Genomic DNA, 25348 nt, shown 5'->3' with positions numbered 1-25348 from the left:
TGGTTAAGAAGTCAAACTGTCTTTATTCACAGGCAACATGATCGTGTATTTAGAAAATTGTAAGGAATCTACAAAGAAATCTTCCAGAACTAATAAGCAAGTATAGCCAGGTTGCCACATGCAAGGTCAATATTTGTAAACAAATAGTATTTCTCTTATACATAATATTTAATTTCTCTTAGCCATGTTTTTTGATGTTTAGTGTACAGATTTTGGACTTATTACATTTATCCCTAAGTAGTTCATAGTTTTTATGCTGTCATAAGTAATATTTACATTTCAATTTAAAATTTTTTGTTGCTACTATATATAAGTACAGCTTATTTACATATATTGGCCTTATAAACTACAACCTTGCTATTCTTGCTTATTAGTTCTGGAAGCCATTTTTGTAGATTCCTTACAATTGACTATCTATCTGTATCTAATATGCAAACGTCATGACTTTTCCAACAACCCAATCTAACACACGATAAGACTTCAAAAAGTATTTGTCGAATGAAGGACTTTGCCTTTGGTTTCCACGCAGTACTTCAGTACTTATTTATTCTCCTCAATCAGGTAAGTAAGAAAGTATAAAGAAATCATTACACTGCAAAAGCAAATCAGAGTCAGAAACACTTGTGGAAAATTATGCTGGACAAAAAAAAAGCATTATCAAGGCCAATTAGTGTCACTGGATGTACAGCCACAGGATTCATTTCCAACTCCAACCAAAATGTAGGAATGGGGGTAGGAAGAAGGCTAGCTCGTGCTAACCCATATCTGCAGTGGAATAATCTCAGAAAATTGTATGTCCACCGAGAGTTCGTTCTTCTTTTTTCCACGTAAGCTGGCATCTAAAAGGTTCTATGTTGATAACATATAATTGTCACAGACTGGTAAGTGCCAATGACCAAGAAGGATATTCACAATGGATCACTGTCATAAGAGACCATCCTATGGACAGCACTCTTTTTGTGTGAAAAGACAGAAAAGCTGATGTATGACTAATATGATTTATTTTCAGTTGCTTCAGACAGCAATTATTTTGACATCTGAATGATGTTTCTTTATCTATCCTCAGGGAAATACCCAGTGCAGGCTGTATATATAAAATACAAAGATACAGCTATATGTCCAGTGATCCACATAATCAAAAGTCAAAATGCTTTTGAAAAATAGATAGGAATACCGATGCTGGCCAAAATGGAGTAAGCCCACTACAGCCTATCTCTCCCATTGATTATAACTAAAAATTGTGGAGTGAATACAAGAAGGAACTGCCTGAGAACTCTGAAAAGTAAAGTAACTAATAGCTGGAAGATTTGAAGAGAAGTCACAACTTGAAGAATGACTAAAATGGTGGTGAATTTCTTAGTTTTATTTCCCTCCTTTATAATAAGTTTTGACCCAAGGGCGGGACATGCCGCAGAGGTACGTAGTAAGAATGAATACAAAAACTTCTGAGAGAAACCATTTTTTCCCACTTCCCTGCCTTAGGGAAGACCCAGTGATGTGGAACTGCAAGAAAGTCTGAGGGCGTCTAAGACTCCAAGAGAAACCCAACATTCTGGTAAAAAGAAATAGAAAAGGGGACCCTGAGAGCTATTAATTATGGGAGAAATCCTGGGGAGGAGAACACTAGATCAAGGGGTCCCTTAATTCTGTGTATGAACAAAAACATGTCTCAGGCCTGCCCCTGAGTAGCACACATGTAGAACAGATGCAAACAGGCCTAGTTTGAGAATGTAACTATGAAATTGAACACCATGTAGTTCTCAGACTAACTCCTGAGTAATACATACATAGGGCAGACCCAAATAGCATTGCAAAGGTTTTGATACCTGAGGTGACATTGTAATCACTGCCCACAGAAGGTGACGCGGAAGTTGTGGTTTGAACCTAACCATGTTAATTTTCTCTTAAAGCAAATAAACAAAACTCTGCATTCTACAGAGGATTTGAGCAGACCCCAGAGTCTTACAACATAAAATTCTCAATGTTCAGGATACAATCCAAAATTACTCAACATAGAAAAAACTAGGAACATTAGACCAATTCTTAAAGAAAAATACAATCAGCAGATATCAACGCTGAGAAGACAAAGATGATAGAATTATCAAAGATTTTAAAGCCTTATTTAAAATATGTTACATAAAGTAAAGGTGAATTGTCTTAAAATTAATGGAAAGATAGAAGTACTCAGAAGAGAAATAAACTATAAAAAGAAACCCAATGGAAATTTTAGAACTAAAATATAAAATACCTGAAATTAAAAAAAATCATTGGATGTGCTTAATAGCAGAATGAAGATGGCAGAGGAAAGATTCAGTTAACTTGAAGGGTGATCAATAGAAATCATCCAATTTGAAGAACAGAAAAAAAGAATGAAAAACAAAGAACTGAAAAAATCCTCAGGGACCTATGGGACACTATAAGGTGTAACATTGATGTCATTAACATCTCAAAAAGATAGGAGAAAGATATTGATACCCAACTTTTTAAAGAAATAATGGCTAATATTTACCAGTTTTGTTTAGATACATAAATTTACACATTCAAGAAACTCAGCAAAATAAAAATAACATAAACAAACACACAAAAAACACCCTAGATTCAACATAATCAAAGTGCTGAAAACCAAAGATAAATTTTTAAAAATTTCTTGAAAGCAGCCAGGTAAAAATAACACATTACCTACATAGGAACAATAATTCAAATGACTGAATATTTCTCATCAGAAACCCTGGTGGTTAGAAGATATGACATATCTTCAAATTTCTAAAAAGAAAAAGAAAAAAAAATCAAGCCAGAATTCCATATCTAGTGAAAATATCCTTTAAGAATGAGAGCAAAATAAAGACATTCCCAGATGAAGAAAAACTAAGAGAATTCATTGTCAGCAGACCTTCTCTAAAAAAAAATGTTCAATTATTCAGATTAAAGGGAAATGATAAAAGAAGGAGATTTGGATATTTAGGAATGAAGGAAGAACAAAATAAATGGCCAATATCTGCATAAATGTAACAGACTATTTTTCTCCTCTTAAGTTCATTAAAATACATATCACTGTTGAAGGCAAAAGTATAATGTTATCTGGTGGAGTTTTCAATGTATGTAGATACAATACATATGACAACTATAACATAAAGGGGGTAAGATAAATACACCTATGTGGCTATGAGACTTATACATTTCACTTGGAGTGATAAAATGTTAACTCTAAGTTGACTATAAATGGTTAGATATGCATGTTATCATCCCTTGAGCAAATGCTAAAAAATAATAATATAAAGAGATATAATAAAAAAGTCAATAGATGAATTAAAATAGAATATATATGCAATCATATACATATATGTAATTTTATACATGTACGAGTATATACACGTGTGTGTGTGTGAGCGAGCATGAGTGTATGTAAAATAATTCAAGAGTTGTCAAGGATGTGGAGTAACTGGGACTCTCATACATTTCTGATGGGAATGCAAAATTGTGGCAGCTACTTTGGAAAACAGTTTGGCAGTCCTTCAAAATGCTGAACATAGAGTTCTTATATAACCCAGCAACCCTATTCTGAAGTATTTACTCTACATAAATAAAAACATGTACACATACACACACAAATCTGTGCATGAGTGTTTATGGAAGCATTATCCACAATAGTCCGAAAGTAGAAACAACCTAAATGTCCATTAACTGATGAAAGAATAAACTGTGGTACATCCATACTATTGAATACTACTCAGCACTATGAACTGCTGGTATACTGAACCACATGGATGAAATCCCCAAGTAGTATGCTAAGTGAAATAAGCCAAACTCAAAAGGCTACATACTGTATGATCTCATCTATTTGACATTCTCGACAAAGCAAGCTATAAGAATGGAGGACAGATTAGTGTTTGCTGGAGTTTAGGGGAGATGGTTTTACTCCGAAAGGGCAGCATAAGAACACTTGGGAATGATAGAACTGTTCTGTATCTTAGTTGTGCTGATTTTCACATGATCCTATGCATTTGTCAAAACTAATAGAACTGTATACCCAAAAGAGTGAATTTTACTGAAAATATGTAAAAAAAATAAGTTAAAAAATGGTTGAGCGCAGTTGAATTCCATATTATCTAAGAAAAAAAAATCTTAACCTATAAGGTTGTTAAATTTAAATATGATCAATAATTTAAAGAGAAAAAAAGAGAACTGCTTTAAAAAAAACCCTCCAATTAATGCTGTTTAAAATCCCTGATTGCTGAAGTAGGCAGAATACCCAGGAGTTGGACAGCAGGTGGTTTCATAAAAAAGTCATATTAACATGAGAGTCAAAATGACTGGTCATACTCATAGGACCCTACCCAGACAGCAGGCCTGCTGGGGGAGTAACTGCTTTGGGTATGAAAGTGGCACAGTCCAGATATGTTCTCCCTTTCTAGGACTGTGAGTTGCATCCAATTATTTAAAAAACAAAACAAAACACACAATATATTCAAAAGACTAATGAGAACTCAGCCTCTAAACTTGACAACATCAAAATGGCAACATGTTTAATAAGACTAGAATAGCTATGGCAACTGGAGACAGAAATGATATGATTATTAAATGAGTTATTTGTCAGTTTTATAAAAATATTTGTAGCAAGGTATAGCTTGGGCAGATAAAAAGCAGTGTGTTGATAAGAGGTCTCATGTACAAAATGCTAGATAGAAATGCAACTGTGGGGAAGGAAAATGACCATTTCTTGATTGCCTATTAAGAATTAGGTGCTTCGTATACATTTTCTCATTCAACCCTCAATATTTCTGTGAGGGAGGGCTTATTGTCCCTTCCCATGGATGAAAAATGGAGGCTAAAACAAAGTTAGGCAAGTTGCCCAATGTCATCGAAATAGGATTTGAACCTAGATTTGATTTCAATTTCACACTATCACTTGAAGTATATACTATAAATAGTTCAGTCCTATAGCTGATAATAGAACTAAAGATAGAACCAAGGGGAAACAGTCCAGACACTGTTAGTTTAATAGAATTTTTATATGTAAGGGGACTGATAGAGGGAGGGAACAAGACTGAAGAAAAAGTAAATAGTAAAACGGTTTTAAGGTTTTAATCAAATACAGTTGTTATTTTTGGTACTCCTTGTTTCTTGTTTCTCCCCTGTGTGATTTATAAAAATAAATATATTTCAGACTTTTTGTTGCCCACAAGATCACATAACTCAGAGAAAATTTTGATTAAAGCTGAGATTCAATTCTTAAAATATCTTAAAATATTTTTTGAAGGTAACTGCACTTACAGGAATATGTGCCTTAGTCCTATAACATTTTTTGTTTGCATTGGATACACCATGGTATAGATTAGTTTTTCTTTGAACTCACACTCTATTTCATTTATTTTCACTCTACTCTTGCTCTCTCAAGACTAGACTCACTTCATAAATTTTTGTTACAAGACCTGTTTGGGCAAAAATAATGTATGCACCTTCCAGAGATTTTGTGTTCCTTCTATTTCAACTTCAACTTCACAGTGCTAAGTTCTGCTTTCTTTTTTTTTATGATAATTCTGAAACCCAGCTGTTAGCAGGACCTAAACCTACCAAGCCTATACCTTGATGATAATCAGTAGAAAAAGTTCTGTTTTTCAGGATACCCACATCCACCCCAAAAACTAGAAACACATTAAAAAAAAATTTTTTTTAGAAACACATTTTTAAAAGTTTATCTCACTACACATATTTGCCTTTATATACATAAAAAATATATGCTTAAAAAAGATAGTCTCATTATAATAGTAATTTTCATCATGGCAAAATTAGAGGGGTAACAGATGGTTTGCCTTAGCATGTGAACTGCAACTATAAAGGACAAGAGTACTTATATACATAAGTACTCTGGGAAATGTCCCTTTTTCAAAAAAAGGAGAAAATTTTATTTAGAATAATCAAACTTATTTTCAACTGTTGAATTGTTTCTAAACAAAAGTCAGTAATGTATGACCCATATGCTTATGAGTCAATTTTTATTTCTGATCCTAAATGTAGTCCCCCAAAGTCCCCTGGATAAACCTTATCTTAAGATATTTGAGTGATTACCACAGCATGATGCTAGAGAACCCAATCTCAACGGACACTGGAGCTTTCTTAAAGGATACTTTAAAACAGTTGATCTTGAGATATTAAGTTCTTGCTGTAATTCTATTTAGGCAGTTGTTCAGAGTAAAAGAATTAAGAAAGGTCACTGAATGTATTGATTGTGGTTGTCCCAATTTAGTCACACAGACAGGCTCATTCCCTGCCTAATAGTGTCATCTCAAATGAATGGGCTCTATTTAATCAATTCTGATAGAAAAAAAAGGAAGGAAGGAAGGAAGGAAGGCAGGAAGGAAGGAAGGAAGGAAGGAAGGGGAGAGAGAAAGAAAGAAGGTAAGTTTTTTTTTTGAAGCAATTGACTCAGTTTTTGTGATTGTCATTTCTAACCCAGGAATATTCAGCAAAAAGTTTTATAAAACAAAAATTTCCCAAAATTTTGCAAATGTACCTTCCTTATTCTATTTCTTTTCTTATCTGATATTCATTTTTATTTTAATTTAAACCCAGGATTAAAAAAAAATCAATTATAGCATTTCTGTTGAATACAAGCTAATCTAAGTGTCATAATGGCCAGAAAATTCTTTTTACAAACATTATGATTTTTACCATGTTTTTAATTGCCGTACACAATTCTTCTTTAAAGTCATTATATGGTAGAAAACTAAGAGTAACATATAACTCAAGAAGCTTCTCTTCAAAAATGACTACTCAGGGATTATTTATGTGTGAAGTTGCAGTGTAATATATCTGATTTTCTTTCCAAATCTCACAGTGCATCTTTTGTACTGCAGCTGCAATGTCTATAGTTTGATCTCATTAAATATCACATACAAATTACAGCTCTTCCCCCACATGTATAAAAATAGATGTAAAATATGAAAGGAGACAACTAGCCCAAAGGCCCTAGGATGCCAACAAGCTTGGTATGTTTGAGGAAAAAATATGATGTAGCCAGGGGACAGTAGGCAGGGGGTGAGATGAGATAAAAGAGGTCACGAGAGGCCAGATCCTATAGTTTTGTAGGCCAGGGTAAGGAGTCTAGATTTTATTCTAAGAGTAATGAAAGGCCATGGGAGGGTTTCACACAGGAGAATGACCAGCTTCTGAAAGGATCCTGTTGTGTGCTATATGACAAATCAACTAAAAAATGGTGAGGAGTAGAACAAGTATGTCAGTTCGGAGGCTGTCACGAAAGTGCAGGAGAGAGCTGATGATGGAGGTTTGAACTAGCTGTGTAGTGAGAGCACAGGCAAAGTGGTTGAGTTCAGGATGTGGAGCCTACTGGACTTGCTGATGGGTTGGATGTGGGAGTGAGGAAGAGAGGAGAGAGGAAAGATGATTCTGAGTTGCCTGACCTGAGGACCTGAGTGGAGGTACTGTAAGGGAAGAGGCTGTGAGCTGTAGGTGTAGATTGAAAGTTCTGTTTGCAGCATTTGAGGTCTGAGACGCCTGTTAAACATCTAAGTAGAGATGATAATGGTTAGGCAGTCTCCTATGTGAGTCCAAAGCTGAAGGGAGAGGTCAGCACTTGAGGCATATCGTAGAGGCATGGAACTGGTTGAATTTGCTCAGGAAAGAATGTAGGTGGGTAGAGGAACAGTGGCAAGATTGCATATACAGTAGTACCTTGGTTTGCGAGCATAATTCGTTCCAGAAACAAACTACTCGTATTGCAAGACATCGCTTCTTTACCACGTTAAAGTGTATTAGAAATGTTTGCTCGTCTTGTGGATGGAGCACTCGCAAACCACGTTACTCACAATCCAAGGTTTTACTGTACTCTAGTATTTGGTTTATTCAGAGAAGAAGCAAGCAGACAATCAAAGGAGAGTGAGACAGAGTACCTGGTAATATAGGAAATAAACAGGAGAACATGACTTCTTGGAATCCAAGAGGAAGTACAAATGTTTTAAGAAGAACGAAATAAGCCTTCTAAAAAGGCAATGAAGGATTTCAGAATGAAATGATATCTCTTCCAAAAAGTTGTGCTGTTTGAGAAAAGAAACTGAGCAATGGGTCTGGCGCTGGAAGGTGATATAGGGTAAGAAATACATTTATTTTTTCTTTTAACATAAGAGACATTAGAGATTTTACTTTTTTGGTATTTTTTTTTTCTGATGGAAATGACAGTAGCAAGAGAAACGCTTGATATAGGAGAGACAAGAGAATGGTCATTGTTGGAGTGATGCTCTCAAGAAGGTGAGGGGAAGAGATTCTGAAGCTCAGTTGTGGGGTTGCCTTAGATAGTAGTCAAGGTGCTGTTTCCATAGTAACAGGAAGAATGTAAACGAGTATGGAGACAGATGAGGGAGGTTGGGAATTTGAGTTTGGAAAGATGTTGAAATTTCTGATTTCGCTGTACCAAGAAAGCAGATTCAGGGGTATGAAAAATAATTGTAGTTAGTTCTACAAATTGAAACATTCCCTGTACTGAGACTTTGTGGTTATAACTCAGTACTAATCATATCATTGTTGCATACATTCAGACACACCTTACCCTCCATAACCTTCCAAATATGGGTTAATCAGGGTGGGTATTAAGGAAATCAAGTCAAGAAGATGACTTGTGCTAAATTTACAAAAGCAATTCCAAATTCTCTGGATTTTATTTTATTTTATTTAAGAAATTTTATTGGAGAACAGCATGTTTTTCCAGGAACCATCAGCTCCAAGTCAAGTATTGGGTTGTTGGAAAAGTTATGACACATTTTTACAACAAAAAACATAGAAAATTACATCATGACTTTTCTGACAACCCAATAGTTGTTTCAATCTAGCTGTGGAAGGCACAGCTCCGTGGCCCATGTGGGACTTGAACCGGCAACCTTGGTGTTATGAGCCTGCAGTCTAACCACCTGAGCTAACCGGCCACACCACTGAATTTTATTTTTAGTGTGGGGGCTAAAAATGATTTGTTTCAGGGGCATAGGCCCCTTCATTCTTGGTGAAGATGAAGGTAGAATCAATATTGTTTGATCCTGCCCAATGTAGGATGTAGTGGACTATAGAACTTCCAGACCATTTAGCTAAGCAACATGAAAGCTTTATTCACTTCATCACTTACCTTCTGTAGGAACTCTCCCTAGGGGCTTCCTCCAATGTTGCTTTAACCTCTTTCATCGCATCCTAGGCAAATCTGTGGAAAGTTCTTTGGGGAGGCAGGGTCTGCAGTCTATATTTTCAGGCATTTATTAGAGATCCTGAGGGTTGTAACTTGATGCAATGTGCTAGGAAACAAGAGAACTATATTATTCCAAGGGCTCAGTCACCAGCTCCATCCAGCCCTATTATCTATCCTCTGTTGCCAAAACCAAACTACAATTCTTTTTATGTTTCACCTTAACATAACATTTTCATAATTCAGCACATCAGAGTTCTTAGAGATTATTTATAATAGTTCAGCAACTTTATTGTATGTATTGGGGAAACTGAGATCTATATGAGGCTAGAGACTTGCCACAGTTAACCCGGCATGTTCGTGGAAGAATCCAGACTTACTGAATCCTTACGCATCACTTTCTTCACCATGCTTTTCAGCTCCCCTCTCTCAAGGAACCTCTTCATGGTAGCAATAGTCTTCTCAGAGCAGGCGAAGTGGCCAGGTTGACACCTGATATCACAGGTCTGCAGGCCTCTCCAGCGACTTCCCCAGGGACCATAGCAAAATCCATTCAAGGTTGAACTAGAGAATAATAAGGCAGATGAAGCAGGAAAGTGATACAAGGGGAGAAATATAAAGACGCAAAATTCTGAGCAAACAGGAGAAAAAAATCTAGTGTGGGGAAAACAGAAGAAGAAAAACATCTAGCATGAGGGAAAATAAAGAAGAATCTCCAAATTGTTTGAAATAGTGGGCAGGGAGGAAGCTAAGTTATGCAGCACTCTCCTCCAGACGGATTGGGAGGGCCCAACCCAGCTGCCCTGACTCTTGCAAAGGCCACTCTATTTCTCGCTGGTGATCCATCTTACCCCTGACAGAGAGAGGCCTCCTGCCTAGCTGCTCTTTCCCCCAGTTCCCTGCTTTTGCTGTCTTTGTATTGTAAAATGACATTACTGTTGGTGTACTCTTTTCATTTGGGAGCTCGTGACCTTAGAACTAAAGATTCCATTGCAAGTATAAAGCACTTAAAAGTTTATAAAGTGCTTACTCAGATATTATCTCCTTTGGGTCTCACAGTAAACTCAGGAGGCAAATACCGGGGGTGCCAAAAAATGTATATAAGTGGACACTTTGGTCACCATTGCTCACGCAGTAGTTCGCCGTCATCAGAAGTGTCTGGACGCTGATGGGAACCACTTTGAGCACCTCTTGTCATTGCAGAAGTCAAAGGTGACTTGTATTCATCTTTTGTTATCGGTATATATATAATTTTTTTTTTTTAGCTGAGCCATCCTGCTACCTGTTGGCAGCTCAGCGGCTGCTCAGCTCGGGCTGGACTTGAACTGCTGTTGCTCAGAGCTCGCACTCTTGAGCGAGCTCTTAACCAACTGAGCCACTCGGCCGGCCCTTGAGTATTACGTTTTTAATAGTTTTTTTTCTTTCTTCAAATGTGTATACATGTTTTTAGCACTCTCTGTATTGTCTGGGGCCCTCCAGCAAGGCTTGTGGATGGGTAGTTGAGGGCTGGAGGCAATGAAGGGTCATTAAACCAAATAGCCTCTGGGAACACACCAAGCAAGGAGGAGATTCCAAATGGGACCAGGAGGACACCAAGGCCACAAGCTAGGAGAGGCTAAATCATATGACCAGCTGCTGTGACAAAGGAGGACAGGGAGGGCACAGACAGAGGAAACTGAGATATTGGATTCATGAATATGGGTGAAAAGTGAATGGAATTCATTGGTTCAGAAATGTTGGCATCTACAAATATTAACCATGCTGTAGAATGTTCCAGTCAGACCCACTTACTACACTAAGGACCCATGTTCTCTCAACTCTTTGAACTTTCTGTTCCTTCAGGAATGTTGTCTCACCCCACCCCCATAGCTACATGACTTACTCATGTCATTAGGTCTCTGCTGAAATGTCACTTAGTAGTGAGGTTTCTCCATCCCTTCCTGTCCTACCCAGCACATCCTCTCCCTCTACCCTACTTTATAGTTCTCCATAGCACCTGTCACCATCTGAGTATAGATACAGATACAGATATATCTATGTAGATATAGACAAGATAGAACTATATATGATATGTCTACACACACACACACACACACACACACACTCCATTTGTCCTTAGTCTATCCCAATTTCAATATGGTCCCAAGGACGTAAATTTTTGTCTCTTTACTCTGTCTCTCCAGCCCCAGAAACAGTGTCTGGCCTGTGAAGAGAGCAGTCAAAAATATTTGTTGAGCAAACGAATAATGACATCTCCCTGTCTGTCTGTGTCACTAGACTGCAAATGTCTCAAAGGCAAAAACTGTCTTTATCATTACATCCCAGTGCTTTCCAGGGGACGTCAGACACTATGGGTGCTCTCACTAGGGATGGGTAGAGTTGAGAAACGGATAATCTGTCACATCACTATGGATCAAACTGCAGTGTAACCTTCGATTCTTTGTCCAGCCAATCTCACATCTACCCCTCCTTTCAATTTCTCACTGAGCAACTGCTTTGTTATTCTGAGGGCATCCATTCTCCTTATATGATTGCTTCCCTTAAACTAATGTGAAATGAATATGGCTTTGTCCTCTGAGGACTCCATTTGCTCATGGTCTTCTGAACCGTCCAGAGTTTTTTTGCACTTGATGAGATATTTGTTAATTACCATAGAATTGAGGAGAAATCATTTCACATATGTGCGCACTATCACATTACAGTATCTTGAAATGTTATTTGAAGCAACTCAATTTTTAACTAGAAAGATATAAAAATACCCTCTAAGTATAAGGCTAGCTAAATGAGTTCTCCAATCAAGATTTCACAAGTGATTACAGAAATAGATACATTCTGGAGTTGAGTTAATGGACTTCCTCTTTTTAGGGTATAAAATCTTTAATATCCAGATCATGCTTTTGGTGAGTTCTTTATATTGCCTAACACATTTTGACTGCTCAATAAATAACAATCAAATTAAAGCCATGGCAATTCTAACATTATTAAGTCTGATAAAGCTGTGCTTGGCCCTGCTTTTCCCTTTCACTCACAAGTGCCTGCCAAAGGACTTGTGTAACAAATTCAGTACAGCCTTAGTCATTGGTGTTTTGTCCTTTTTCTTACAAGAAAGATGATTTAGAAATATTTACAATCTGTAAACAGTGGACGGGAAGATATACATATACACAGTAGCAAGTTCCTGGAGTTCAGCTCGAAATGAAAAAGTACTAAATCAGAATTACAAGACTTTTAAATAATCTTGAGGACAGATTACAGGGAAAACCTTGCTTTGGGTATGGACAAGAAGGTCCATCAAATGGCTCCTTTTCACAGGTAACTTTCTCTTCTCCCATCAGCCCATCTGCCTCAGTAGCCTTTGATATGATATTGGGTTGTTGGAAAAGTCATGATGTATTTTTTTCTATGTTTTTTGTTGCAAAAATGCATCATGACTTTTCCGGTAACCCAATAGAACAATTGGGATGGGGACAAGGACCAGAATGTGTAGGGATTGTTGACTAACAACAAAAGGACACCCTAGTGATGCTTTTGTGTTTTTGTGATTTTCTATATTCCAAGCTATAATTGCACATACACTCTAACATGTACAGAGAAAGTCATTAATGTTTCATAATCTATTTCAGAGCATAAGCTCCACACTTCTCAGCTGAACCTCCGGCCCTTGCAAAGTGCTGAGCAAAAGATCCACCTTACTGAATATATGGTCCATTGTCTATTGGGCACCAGATGTTAAATTTAATAATAGTACTATTATTTTAATCTTCACAATAACTATGAGGTAATTGGCTAATAGTACCCCTATTGAAAATAATGAAAATAAGAATTAGCTTGCGCAGTGTCATATAATCATGAATTGCTCAAGCCATGATTCAAAATCTAACAGGTCTGACTCCAAAGCCCAAATTCTTTCCAGAATAGCAGGGTACCTCCAAGTACTAGAAAAGAGTATCTGAACTGGAGGTTCAAGCAATGGCTCTTGTCATTGCCCTGGTGCTCTATTTGAGGAGAACGAAAGTATTTTATCTGTTTGAGACACTGTATGTATTCATATACTTATTCAATATAATCTTCACAATATCACTACATTATTATTCCTGTTTTTTAGATGAGACAGCTAGAACTTGACAAAGTTAAGTAACTCGCTAAGGGTCACACAGTAAGAAGCACATCCAATATCAAACTTCAGCCTTCCCATGGCAAGCTCTATGTTTTGCGACTCATTATAGCCATCATAGTGGGTGTGAAGAAGTCTCCTACTGTGATTTTTATTTGCATCTTCCAAATGACAAGGGATGTTGAGTGTCTCTTCGTATGCTTAGAACTCATTCACATATCTTCTTTGATGAAATGTCTATTCAGATCTTTGGCCCATTTTTTATCAGATTGTTTATTTGTCATTAAGTTCTAACAGTTTTTGCATATTCTAGACATAAATAAGTCTTTTATTAGATACACGGTGTGCCAATATCTTCTCCTGTTCTGTTGCTTGCCTTTTTAAAACTTTTTATTTTAAGATAATTATAGGTACACATACATTTGTAAAATATAATACAGAGAGATCCCATATACTCCTTACCCAGATTCCACTTGGTAAAATCTTGCAGAACTATATATAGTATAATATCACAAACCAGAGTGTTGACATTGATATAGTCACATAACAAAACATTTCTACTACCACAAGGATTTCTTGTGTTACCTACCCTTTTATGGCCACATTCATTTTCCTCCTACCCTATCATTTCCTGAACCCCTGGCAACCAGTAATCTGTTAACTTGTTAAATATATTTTTCTTCTGTGGTGTGTGCTTAAAATTTTTTTTTCAAGTTAAAATAATTCCCACAAAGATTGGAGTATACCTCTCAATATTACTATTGTAGCCAAAGATTTTGGACCCCCCCCATTGATTTTTAAACATTTTCAATGGAATTAGGTTTTTTTGTTTCGATTTGTTTCTGTTTTTCATAGACCAGATGCTGCCATATGGCTTCAATAGATTCAACTTCAGTATCAGAGACAAAATGAAGTGGCTGCCAGATTTCCCTAGAGTCCTCATATCATTAAAGAAATGGTTTATGAAACCAGAAGCCTTAGCATTGTGAGAGGTCAGCCAAGTTGTTTAGATCAGTAATTCAAGTAGCCAATGGAAACAAAGAACATTGGATGGTACCTGGCACTGCAGGGTAGCCTTCCCACCTAAATGCCTCAAAAGGTTGCAAGTTATAGTGTTGACTGCTATTTCTCTTCAGTGGTCTAATACGGTCTCAATCAAGTTTTAGAATATCTCTTTTTCATGAGTTGCTACAGCTATACCCTCCCATTAGTCAAAGAATTTCATTTGTAAATCTGACACCATGATTTATATGAGAATTAATGCTAAACTTCGTTGAGTTACATCGTGATAATAAACAAGTATAAAGACAATTGTTCAGGCAACTGCAACCTTAAGTTCATTTTCCTTCACCTATATTCTCTTTCTTCTATGCTCTTAAGAAAATGGAAGTGACAATATCTATCAGTCAGTACATGTGTTTATGTGTATATGAGTTTATGCTGTGGTAATATACAACTTCAAAATCTCAGTGGCTTAAAATAAGAAATGCTCATTCTTTATTCATGCAAAATCTACTGCTAAATATAATATTGAATGAAAAAAAGGTAGTCTCCCATCCAAGTACTAACCAGGCCTGACCCTGCTTAGCCTCCAAAATCAGACAATATTAGGCATATTCAGCAACAAAGAAACAGGACAAATAAAGAAAGAAACAAAAACTTATAGACACAGACAACAGTTTAGTGGTTAAAAGAAGGTAGGGGAATGGTAGAAGAGGGAAAAGGAGATCAAATATATGGTGATGGAATGAGAACTGACTTTGGGTAGTGAACACACAATGCAATATATACTCATAGATGATGAAATATAGAAAGGTACACTTGAAACCTATATAATTTTACTAACCAATGTCACCCCAATAAATTTCATTGAAAAAATTGTGAATAAAAAAAGAAAAAAGGTAAATTCAAACAAGTATATACCAAACTTCAAGATAATGCAAAATTTAATGATATAATGTTTAACAAAACGTGTGTGTATATATATATATATATACAGATGGTGCCGAAAACATGTATATACATTTTAAGAAAGGGAAAAACTATTAAAATTGTAATACACCCTATATACCAATAACAAAAGATTAATATAAGTCACGTTTGACTTTTGCAATTACAAGAGGTGCTCAAAGTGGTTACCATAATTTAAAGTTCACTGGGGTGATAATGGTTAGTAAAGTTTCATAGGTTTTAGGTGTAGAATTCTGTAATACATCATCTATGCATAATTTTAATATAGTTTTTTCCTTTCTTAAAATGTGTATATATTTTTTTGGTACCCTCTGTATAATACATACATATATACAGTGAAGAGATGGATATCTTAATTAGCTTGACTACAGTAATCATTTCACGATGCATATGTATATCAAAACATGTTGAACACTTTAATATATGTAATTTTTATAAAAATATAATTTGGGATAATGGTACCTTTAAGATGAATAGTGAGTACATAAGAGGTCGTTATTTTTTTAATTCTTTAAATCTTACATATACATTGTATATTTTTTACATGTGAAATAGTTTATAAAAATAGTTGTCCAAAATGGTACATTATCAATGATAAAATTGAATTTTCAAAACATTTTTGGAGGCCCTGTTTAAGAGTAATAAGGACAGCTACAGATAATTTATAGTACTTAACTGAGCTAATAGTCTAACTCTAGATCCCCTTATTGTAAATTTTTATATAAATTCTATGGACAAAAGTTACACTTTTGAATGATATAAAAGGAGGAGTACCTGGTTGCAGTTAACATCACAGACTAGAGGCAAAATGCCCAGGACTCGATTCAAGTTACATCAAGCATATGTACCAATGAAATGAATGAAAGTGTAAGGGTACCTTAAGACTGAAAGGTGTGAAGCCATTCTAAAGTTTAACTGAAATGCTAATCTGTGATCATCATTGCAAGAAAAAAAATTGGGTTCCTTTGAGATGTGGTTTTATATGGAGCTGTTCGACCAATGACAATCACACAAGATTCTGGAGTGTGGCATCAACTCTTTTGTTTTTGTTTTTTTTTAATTCCCACAAGTCTAGCATAAATGCAGTCATGATATACATCCAGGGGAGTACAAATTTATTGGGGAAATTTTCAAATCTAATAATTTTGCCTTTAAAATCAATCTACAAGAGAACAAAAGGATGAAAGATTTTGTAATATCTTCTAGACTGGGATGTCCCTGAAGTCAGAGAACTATCTTTTACCTCAGACTAATAGGGTAAGGTACACAGCAGATGCTCAGTAAATGTTTCTGAAATGGCATTAAATTGATCCAAATTCTTCATATGTGAGTTCCCTCTCTCTCTCTCTCTCTCTCTCTCTCTCTCTCTCTCTCTCTCTCTCTGTGTGTCTACATATAAAAATCTCTGGGCATGGAAGTTGGAAGAACATAAGAGCATGTAAGCAGCCTGAAAAATCATTGACTCACAGGGAAATGATTAGGTGTCATCAAAATGCTATGATGTGAGCACTTAAACTGTCTAACATGAGGACACTCACGCTCAGGGGCGATAACCCCCCCGAAGAAGTTAATGAACAGGATTTAGGGAGCTAGCAAATATGGCTACAACAGAAAAACTTTAGGGACTACAAGAAATTGTTCTTTTAAATCATTACTATATGACATCTAGAATTATTAAATTCTGGGTTGTGCTGAAAAAAATGTAAAAGCTAAAATGTATATATCTATGATGGACAGATATAAAGTGGAGTGTAAAGTGGAATTTCTGGAAGGTTAGTGACAAAATTGAAACCAGATACCCTGTCAACTATGATGTATATGGACATACAATATTCTATCCAAAATTCCTAAACAGAACCATAGTTTGAAAGTCATCCTCAATGATAATCACGGAAGACTCTATGGTGTAAATAATTAATTTGGGCAATAGTAGATGAAATGGAAATATAATTCATCCATTTGCTAGATGTTATGCCCTTCACTGGATACTGGACCGACCAAATTCTAGGCATCTAAAATATAAAACAGGATGTTAAAGCTTCTAAGAGCATCAACTCAAATCACCATATTTACCAAATTACCATATTAGCAAATTACCATAGTTGTCCTCATACGAGTTCACTAACTTGTCCCAGGGCACACAATGGGTGAACATAGTGGTGACTAAGACCCTGGATTCCAAGTCCTTGTTTTACGAGCTTTATTTAAGTTTCTTTGGATTCTGTAGAATAGGATCAGAAAAATCTGTTCCTTAGCAAAATTTGGAAGAAGGAACAATTTGGTCTTGGCCTCCCTGCCCAATCTCTCAGTACCTTCCTACAGACACTCAGCATTCCCACTCTGTTTGCAAGCATGGTACTGCTGCACTCTATGCAGTCCAGACCTTGGTCACCTCACTCCCCAGGGTTGCCACACTTTTGAATGGAAAAAACAAGAAGAAGAAGAAATCTCTAATAGTGGAATTTCAGGCCATAGAAAAAGGCTGGGACAGGAGGGGGACATTTTTATATCCTCAAATCACAAGTAGTTTCATGTACAGATATTCTACTCTTGTGGCATACATACCTCTGACTGTATTTTTTTTAGTTTTTGGCAATTCCAAAGGCAAAATTTAACTTAGTATCTCCACAGATGCTAATGCAAGCCCTAAGTACAGAATCCCAGATTGGATCACCAGTGAACATTTGTAACAAGGTTATTTCAGGCAGCTTAATGACCCAATGGCTCAGCAATCAAATCAAATGTTCAGTACTTGACCTTTAACTAGACAAAAATCTATATCCCTGATGAATCCAGTCTCTCTGCAGCCTTCTTTACAAAAAAGAAGAAAAAGACTGGAGCTTGAACCAGTATGAGATCCAGAACAAACTACCTTATAATTTAATAAAATACATAATCACTTTTTCTTTCCCACAAATGCATCGGTACACCTACAGATTCCATTCCAAAGATAACAATCAGGCACTTACAACTGTACCTGGAAGGCTAAGACCTTTGTCCTTTTTCCACTGAGGTATTGTGGCAAACTATGGATTAATCGCACTCTTTGCTCCAATAATAGTGTATGTCTATGTCTACATTACTACTTTCCAGAAGAGCAATTTTCTCCACCCCAAAAATCTAAAGAGAGAAATGTGTTCCTGTCACTAAAACATATTGCCATGAACTATTTTCTGCCACCTATGTGAGTAGAACTCTTCCTGGTTATTACAGTGCTACTATTTAAATGTTTTTTTTAAAAGCCATATCCATGCAGATATTCAAGGTTAAATATATTTTTCACAATGTGTATGATAATGATCTTCTCTTTATGTTCTTCGATAGGATTGGTCAGTAGTGGTCCGGAAAGCTATAGCAATAGTTCACAGCCAGCGTCCTAATTAGCAGTAGGGTCCATGTGGCCCTTGATGTATCCATGTTTCTGTTGGCATGGCCTCTAAAATCATTCATGCATTTTCCTACGGTGACAGCCAAATACCATTTCTTTTAAAAATGTCTTCCTCGCTCTCTTCCTCTGACTGTAAACCTATGCTTTGAGCATTCTTTTTCCAGCTTTGCAAACTGAAACGACAACTGGCTTACAGAAAGTAGAACACAGCTCTAGTTTCCATTCAAGTTTTGTATTTGGAACGCAAAAAAAAGAGAGAATTCATCTTGTATCGATTCTGAATGAGGCCTGAGTCCTATATCTATTAAATAACATTTAAGATACCCACAAACGTGCTCCCTATATGAATGAATAGATGGCTCTCATAGAGTTTATCTTCCTGATGCTCTCCAATTGCCAGGCATAGCGGTCTCTGGGATATTGAACAAACTAATGGACGTGCCACAGTGATGCACTGTTGCAGTTAGCAGAACATTAAGCACTGAGTTCTTTAAGAATTTATTTGTAGGCAAATATCCTCAATCCTAATAAAGAAAGAACAAAATTTCACAACACAATAAGTCCCTGCATTGCAAACGAGTTCACATGAGCTACTTCCGCGGTTTGTTCGCATCTACGAATGTTCCTAATGCGAGGTCCGTTCGTATCTGTGTAAGTTCGCAACTTGAATGTTTGTAAGTCGGGGACTTACTGAATCTCATTGCAACAGTTAATAGCATTAAATTCCTCAAATACTTTGCATTGTAAAGTTGAGGGAACAATGCATCACATAAAAACCAAAGGGATGTGGTGATATTGTATTTTTTGTAGCCCAACCAATATGCCCCTTTCCACAACAATGAAACTTTCTGATTTGAATTTGATTTTGACTTCCTAAATTGTTGAGCACATTTATTAAAATGTGAGAATACAATCATTATAATGTAATGCCTTTTCTGTCCAGTTAATTGGATTATCTTCTGGTTTAAACCCCTGATTTTAATATCTATGAGAGGGAGGGAGAGAGAGAGAGAGAGAGAGAGAGAGAGAGAGAGAGAGAGAGAGAGAGAGAGAGAGAGAGAAGACTGTTGTTCAGGACTATAATTGAAAGCTAACAGGATGTTTCATTACTATCTAGATATGGTCCAATTCCACCTATAATTTCAGTAGGAGAAAAAAAGAATGCTTTGTGTTCTATTAATTCTGAAGTATTTTTTATTGTTTGTAATATTTTTATAATACACTCTGTAAAGGTAATAAATTGTGTCATTTTCCATTTGGTTTCAACACTCTATCTAATCAGCTTGCAAATAACGAGGAGCATTATGAAGTGGCAATGCAATCTTGAATACACATGGAAACAGACAGCACCACAAATCTGCCTGCCTATTACTTTCTGTGAAGCTAGTAATCAGAAGTGCCTCTTATAAGAAGCACTGCATATTATAGCTTCAGAGAATTCAGAGGGCATCTCAGAAAACTCTTACGCATAAGTGTTCATGAAGGTGAAAATAACTGATATAGCATGGGATGTACTGCTTAGGGGGAGGGAGATTTTTCCCATCTTGCAGAGGCCCACAGGTCCATAACTCCACATTGTTCAAGTCTAATAGGACAAATGCAAGGGAAGTTTGCTCAAGAAAGAGAGGAACTGACCTAAACAATTACAAGAAGTCACTAACGCTGATCAGCTCTTTTACGTATATTATTTCAGTGGTTTCCACCTACACTCATTAGAATATTATTCAGTTGTAACAGAAAAATGTGAAGTAACAATGGCTTAAATTGGTTTCTTTTTTCACATAAAGGTCCAACTTGGTGGATCCGGTTGGCATAGGTGCTCCACAATGAATGTTCCAGGATCGCATTAGCGTTGCTCTACCTTTATCAGCCTAGTTTTGCAATTCATGACCCAAATTGGCTGCTTCAGGTTCACACATGGTCTCTGCGCTCCTTCTATCAGTAAAGGGCTGATAAATGAAGAAGAGGTCATGCTTTTTCTTGATTGGCATTCCCAGGTATTGCACATTTCACTTATGCTTACATCCCATTGGTCATAACTTAGTGACATGGCCTCTCATACTTGTACGAGAGGGCATGGAATGAAGTCATTAGTCAGGTAACTATGTGGCCAACTAAAAGTTATTTGATCATATAATAAGATGAGGATGGCTATTGGAAGCCAATTAGCAGTCTTTGTCACGGAAACAAGTGGTCTGTGGAGCTCAAGTCACCAGAGAGTTATGGCAAAGAACCACAAATTCATGTGTATACCAAGTATCAGCTGCAAATGGAACAAACAATATATCTCATAGGTATATATACTGTTATATAGTAAAATGTATGTAAAAGTGATCTTGAATTGTGGACAGCATTTTTTTTTATTTTTATTGGGGAATTGGGGGATGGAAACAATGTTGGGGAATTGGGGGAAGGGGAACAGACAAGTTGCTGTCCTTTTGTTCTTCAGTCTAGTTATGGAGGACGTTGCTTCACTGGCCCAAGTTGGCATCATCATTGCACTCTTTCCAGGCGAGGCAGATCAGTCACCAGCTTCTGGACGGCCACTCACTGCAGCTGCTGGCCGCTCACGATGGCTGCTGGCTACATACGGTAGCCCATGGCAACCCACTGCCACAGGGACTGCAGCCTACGCCATCGCTGGTGACTCACGGCAGCCCAGCTCCAGGTTGAGCTGTAGTTCAGCATCTTAGCTGTGGAGGGCAGTGTCACTGGCCCTCATATGTGGGATCCGAACTGGGGCTCTCTGGCATCCCAAGCCAGTTCTTAACCATTGCGCCACTTGGCCAGCCCGTGGACAGAATTTTTATCATTGCATATTTTCCCAGTCGGTAGATACCAATGTATACCTGCTTTCTGTTGGGATGAGGAAACTGAAGCTTAGAGAGGTCAAATGACCCACCCCCAAATTGGGCAGCTAACCAGCAGAGGATCCAGGTGTCCTATCTAGGTTTGCATGAACACAAAGCCAATATTTGTCCACTGTGTCACACAATTTCTAAATGAGCAATGCTGGTAGTTCTCTTGAGTTGAACAAAGATGTTGAAAAAGAAACATAATGAACACTGAGCAATCTTACCTATATACCATCCTCTGTATTAGGCTAACTAAAAAAAATTGGGGGCAATGCTTTTAATGCGTGGTCCAAGGAAGTGGGCAGGAGAGGACAAGAGAGACCAAGGTGAAGATTATGGCTGAAATGAGAGTTCTAAGTTCCCGGCCACAGGCTAAGTTTGAGGTACTCACAGAGGTTTGCAAGGACTAGCAGGCACTAGCAAGAAGAGCTAGCGACCTTTAATCTAAGGGCTAAAGGTGTGGGTTCACCACTTGAAGGCCCAATTTTACATTCCCTGCTCAACCTTAAAGGTCAAAGGTCAGCATATTATACTGGACGGGATCACCCTTTAGATTCAGATACCAGGTTTCAGTTGTTGAGAAAGAATTTAAATTGACAACATTAGACTTCAAAGCATGAATCTGTACTGTTCACTCCTGAGGGCATTCAATAAGGGTTGTGGCAGATTCTAAGCTGTGTTTCAAGAAAAGCATGTTTTTGGCAGCATGAAAAATGGAGGACTAGCTCAGCTAGAGATTAGGAATCTAATGATAAGGCTGTTGCAATAGAATGATAGCAGTGGCAGTAGAGAAGTAGGGAAATGGACAGCGTTTGCAGATATACCTGCTATAAAATCGGGTAACTGATTTGAGCCAAGAGGCCATGCATGGTAAAGAAAGGGGTTTCTGCTGGGCCGGCCGAGTGGCTCAGTTGGTTAAGAGCTCGCTCAAGATTGCATGTGAGCTCTGAGCAATAGCAGTTCGAGTCCCAGCCTGAGCTGAGCTGCCACTGAGCTTCCAACAGGTGGCAGGATGGCTCAGCTAAAAAAATAAAAAATACATAAAAAAAAGAAAGGGGTTTCTGGTGGAAGATTAAGGAAATGGTGACAAACGAAGTAACACCCCAAAGGAGGAGGATTATTTGGGGTATATGTCCAGCAGATGGTAAGCAGGTGGAGAGGTTGGGGAGACAATGAGTTCAATTTTAGACATGTTGAATTTGAGGTGTTGTTGTTGGGCATATACATTGATTACATGTGCAGCTATTTTGCAGTTACTGTAACAGGAAGTTAACAGGTTATTTAAAAAATTCAACTGCCTGTGAAAGTAAAATATGAATGCAGAATTAACTTTGCAAAAGTGAATATAATTGAAGAGGGTTGATAATCCCACTGTAGCCTGTCTCAGAGGGCCATTGCAAAGATTGGAGGAGATAAATGTGAAAGTGCTTTGTAAACTACATGGCATACAAATAGGAGTAGTTGACAGGTTTTTCGGATGTCTGATATGCATGTGGATACTGGGGATGTGCTGCTAAAGGATGAAATCAGCTCCATTGATAAAGAACTGAGAGTTGTTAACATAGAGGGACTACTAGTGATGGAACACATTTTCTGTTATAACCACCTTGTTGGCATACCTTGAAAATGAATCAAATTGGGGCCAAGAGATCTGAATTAAACTATCACCGGATTGCAAAACTGATTTTGCCCTTAACCTTCAAAATGTAGCACGCCTTCTAAAGTCACACAGGGTAGAAAGCAGTCCATTTGCGGTGTCTATTAGGGAGAGATTTATCTTTTGTCCCTCACTGCCTAGTGCTTCACGCCACAGGAGTTACCCCATTATGGTGCTCTTTCTTTTGAAACCCTGGGTAATGAGAATGAACTAGATATATGCCATCAAATGGCTTTTGCAGATTTAAAAATAAGGATTGCTTTTGGCTCATTAAAAACACCTTTGTGGAAGAATTTCCACTGAAAGAAGCATATTTAAAACAGTTACGTGAGAAACGTAATATGTGAAAATTTTATTATTCCATAAGTACACATAATGTAGTTCAAGAATGTTACAGAGGAAATTGTTACGTGGGCAGAAGGAGTTAGCATGCAATTGGAAGTACATCTCCTAGCTACATAATGAAACAGTAGAAAGTAATCATTATTTAAACGTGTATGGCATAGATAAAATGAATAGGGTCATTTTCATAATGTCTTTGTGGGTTATGAGCCAAATCTTCCTTGAGAATATGAAAAAATGGAAATGAAAAAGTCACTCAGTCTCCTGAAGCTTCTTTCATATGTAACTGCACAATTAGCCAGGGATAATAACCAATTTTTTCTAAACTACCTGTATCTTTGCTCACTAAAATAAAGCATTTCACAGAAACCCAGCTACCAGCATGGCAAAGGTACTTCCTTTAGAGATCATCTATTCCAAACCTTACTTATAGATGAGAAAACTGAGGCTCAGAGAGAGAAGGCAACTTGTCCAAGAGAAGAGTAGAGCTGGGACCAAAGCCCACCCAGTGCTATTTTCAATCCCCCACACATAGTCATATCTCTATTTTTGGTCTTACGTATTGTTTTTGTCTACCAAACCCTCTGAAATCTGAAATGCTGTTTCCTTAAATGTATTCTTCAACAAAAGTAGATGTAACCCAAATTTGTCTGTCTGTCTAGCAGGTCCTCCACTTAGCCGGTAAGAAGAATGAGCAAAATTGAATTGAACCAATGTCACCCCAATAAATTTAATTTGAAAATTGAATTGAAACAATCAAAAGTTATAAACTATGAGTAGCTATGCCAGCTGAGACAGCTGCGTCATTTGGTGCTTGTTCTTGGTACAATGGTGTGCAAGGAACAGAATGTTGCTGCAAGTAACCCAATAAATTTACCAAATGATGCCTACATTTCCCAGTGGTTTCTTGTATTTCCGGATTATTTCTCCTTTTGAAAATCTGTGTGACTGATTATTGTTTAAAACCCTAAGTTATTTTCCTGACTTATAAAATATCCATAAGGACCAAGACAGGACAAAGGAAAATAATTCCTCACCATTTCTAAAACTAGAGGGTGACCTGATCATAATGGTCGGCATATTTTAAGAAAATAACTTGAAAGATTAACTAAGATAATAACAGTCTCTTGAAAACTATTCTGTAAGATGTACTTGAGAACATTTTATGTGAAGTTCTATCGTTGTATTCATTTTAAAAGAGAAATAAATATTTGATTTCTTAGGGGTCAGCTCTGCTTAACACCTTAAGAACTCATTGAAAGACTTAGAACCCAACCAATTTGGGATCTTTGTCTTAATTCACAAGTACCCTCAACAGCCTCAGAAGGACATTACTATTAGACTATGAGCTGTAATAGCTGTCTAATTACCAGAGGTGTGGTGATGCTCTTGCCTGCATGGCATAATGGAGTACTGCTATGTTACTTATTTCTCGGTGTAGCTGCCTGATTTATAATGATTCCTCAAATACACATGGGTGTGTGTGTGGAGGGGGTGTGCTCAATACCAATGAGGTACTCAGTCATCAACTGAACATACCTTCAGTTGAGGGTTCCAGGGTTTAATAACAGACCCACATCAGACCATAGTCCTTCCCTGGAATATTTCCACCCTGAAAGTCGAGTTAGTTCCTCCTTGGTTAAAGGAACTACAAAGTGTAAAACTTGAGACTTGGCAAGATGCTATAATATGATCTCACCATGTGGAGGAAGCCAGTATAAAGTTGAAAAGCATAACCAGACATGTAGAAAGAGAGACAAATGAAAAGCAAAAAGAAACTTCTACTTCTAGTTCTGAAGCCTTGTTTAATTATGGTTTAATTAATACTATGGTTTCATTA

The sequence above is a fragment of the Hipposideros armiger genome, unplaced genomic scaffold, assembly GCF_001890085.2.
Source record: "Hipposideros armiger isolate ML-2016 unplaced genomic scaffold, ASM189008v1 scaffold_103, whole genome shotgun sequence".
In the NCBI taxonomy this organism is placed as follows: Eukaryota; Metazoa; Chordata; class Mammalia; order Chiroptera; family Hipposideridae; genus Hipposideros; species Hipposideros armiger.
Note: the sequence above shows the minus strand (reverse complement) of the source record.